The following is a 3137-nucleotide window of genomic DNA, read 5'->3' as shown; positions in this document are numbered from 1 at the left end:
TCGTCACATTTGAAGCGCTTACCACCAACACGACCATTGACACTTGAATTGCGTTGTCCTAATTATTGTTTGGTTATGCATGAAAGAAATATACAATGGATCGCCGATTGTTACCTCTTTCCTTGCTGCTGCTGCGCATATGTATGTTTGTATGCTTGTTCATTATTGAAATTATACTCCTTTTTCTTTCCTTTGTCTTTCATTTCTGCGAATTCTCAACTATTTTATGTGACCTTTTATTGAAATACCCTGCGTTGGCCGTTGAAAAATTAAGGCTATACTTTACAGGATTATTTCTGTAGATAGTCTTCATTTACATTTTTTGGAAATCGACCCGCGATGACGAGGTATATTTTTATCTGACAGCGTGAGGGTTAAGAAGTTCATTTATAATTTTGTCTTGTGGCATATTAGAAATGATGTTTCTTCGAAAATCGTTCGCTTACAATGGATGAAACGACTTCTGAGTGGTGATTTTAATGAATAAATTCCTTTTGGTTGAAATGCTCTGCGTTGCCCGTTGAAAAGTTAAGACTATATTTCTCAGGATTATTCATTCCTTTCATTTCTTCAAAGAAATTAATGACCTTTAGAAATATGCATATTTGCATTATTTCGTTGTCATTTCCATATTCGTAGCAATAGAATTTCTATGGCATAAGTAAAGTAATGGCCGCCGATTGTCACCCCTTGCCGCTGTAGCAGCTTCGCCTACAAACATGTGTAAATATGTATGTATGTATACGAATGATCGTGAATACATATCGACGCAGATTTTTGCGAGAAGCACCAGAAAGTTGTGCAATTTATGATTTTTAGCTTTTGCCATCGTCGCGAAAAGACGATTTGTTGGCAAAGGCATGCTCGGGGAGATAATAAATCTATATATTATTCTAAGACAAGGCGCTTATTTCCAGAGATCTACAAAACGTACAGAGACAAATAATACATCAAATTAAAGTGTGCGATCTGAAATTTTGCACAAATTTTACAGATTTTAAATTCATTGAACCACTTTTGATATATTTGCGTTTAAGGTTCTTCAATTTTTACATTAAGCTAATATAAGCAGCGCTTCTACAGAAAAGAGCATATATGTAAGAGAATGAATAATTACAAATATTTCTGTCATTTGCTTTCGTTACACACATACCCACATACGCGAAGGCGCAAGTGCGAAATCTAACAACAACAATGTTGTCTGCTCGGTAGCAAAATGACAATAAGCATAGATAACTTGATACGAGACTCTTTGGTTCGAGAGAGAGCTGTCCAAACTCGCATTTTTTATAATATTTGCTAATGATGCCACTGCTGAAAAATATTAACTTGGGTATTTAATAAATTATACAAAACACTAAATTAAACACTTTGAAAATGCATACATACATATATTTGTAAATATTAAAATGCAAAATCATTAATTAATTTACATAAACATTTCTTTTGCCAAAATATGTTCGCACAGTTTCATTTCACACTAATTTCGTCAAGTAATTATAGCGCTGCTTTTCTGGCATCCCGCCTTTTTCACTAACTGCTGGTTGACGGCATCCTGATTGTGTTTTGTTGCCAGCTCAAGCGCTGAACACATAGAGAACGACAGACTGCAAACTACATCTGTCAAATATTAAAATACACACGTTCTTAGGGGCTGTGCTATTTTAACAGCTGCACGACTACACGACTGCAGGCCGACAGTTGTCGTTTTCGCTAACTTCAATATCCTCCTATTTTTGCCAACGACAGTAGGACGACAGTAGAGTTGACAGTAGAATGGAAGATAGAAAGAGGAGGTAGAGTGGTGATGCCACTAATATGTAAAATGTATAATTTTTCACAGCTCTAACAAACTTGAAGTTATTTTACAAATAAAAGCATAAAATAGCTATATTATAGCTCTATTATATCATTTGTAATAACAATTGATAATTTAACGCAAAAATATTTACCTATTTACTTATTTTTTGCATAAAAAATTTCATTTGGACAAAACATTAAAATTTCATTGAAGTGAAAGGTATAAGTATGGCCACAACGAAATTGTGTACATGCAAAATGGACAGCTGTGTTGTCTTGTGTACATGCCGGCCATTGTTATGTTGCTGCCTTCTTACGAAAGTTCATGTGGTAAGAAGCACAACGCCATTTTCAGTTCACTGTCGTGCTGCTGCAGTCTGTCGCAGTCATTGTGTTTACCACTTCAGAAAACAGATTAGCTGCAAGCGAGAGAGCAAGAAAAGAGATTCTAATCAAGTTATCTATGACAATAAGAGAATGACGAATATTACAAATTACAAATGTTTGCTTTGGCATGTGCACTGGTACATACATACATATGCATGCGCTAAGGCGCTATCTACGATTTGACATGCGCTCTCTTCTATGTTGTACAAATATGTATGTACGAGCTAAGGAACACTGCGCTTTGACATGCGCCTCTACTTTGTTTTATATTCACACATACATACTTACAAACATATGTATGCATATACATATGTATGTATGGGCGAAGACGCAAGTGCAAAATCTAAAAGAAATATTGTTGCCGGCGTTATTTTGATTAGAAGTGTTATTGCGTTAGGTAAGCTTTGAGTCAGTTCAGTTTTCTTCCAAAAGTCAAGGCGGCTATTACCAGCGAATACATACATACTACATCGAATTTCAGTTCAGATTCAGATTAATTATTAAGAATAAAATGCCAAACCAAAGGCGAATTAGACGAAAAAGGAGTTTAACAGGTCGAAGAGAAGAGGTGAATGTTATAGATAAAAAGGAATTTTTAATTGTTAATGTATGTATGTATATGAATTGACCTGTTTTATTAGAGCCGTAGTCATGCAGGATCTATGGCAAGTTATTTCAAAGCTGCCCTAAACTCCGTAGTTCTTCCGGAGTATAGTTCGCTTGGGGGTTTGACTAATATATGTTTACACTGTAAAGCAAAACATTTCGGAAGTGAACAGGTACCTGTACTTTTCATTGTTTTATATTCGTAATATATGTATATACATACTTATTGTCTTAATATTTGGTTGAATCTGTTCTTCTTCTTCTTAATTGGCGTAGAAACCGCTTAAGCGATTATAGCCGAGTTAACAACAGCGCGCCAGTCGTTTCTTCTTCTCGCTACGTGG

At 35.4% G+C, this 3137-nt stretch overlaps 1 pseudogene; it reads left to right on the top strand.

Moving 5' to 3' along the window:
- The first annotated feature begins 271 nt into the window (after window positions 1-271).
- Window positions 272-472, top strand: LOC126754293 (small nucleolar RNA U3; annotated as a pseudogene).
- The last annotated feature ends 2665 nt before the right edge of the window (window positions 473-3137 follow it).

Source organism: Bactrocera neohumeralis, chromosome 3 (genome assembly GCF_024586455.1).
Source record: "Bactrocera neohumeralis isolate Rockhampton chromosome 3, APGP_CSIRO_Bneo_wtdbg2-racon-allhic-juicebox.fasta_v2, whole genome shotgun sequence".
NCBI classification, from domain to species: Eukaryota; Metazoa; Arthropoda; class Insecta; order Diptera; family Tephritidae; genus Bactrocera; species Bactrocera neohumeralis.
This window is presented reverse-complemented; position numbering and strand designations above follow the sequence as displayed.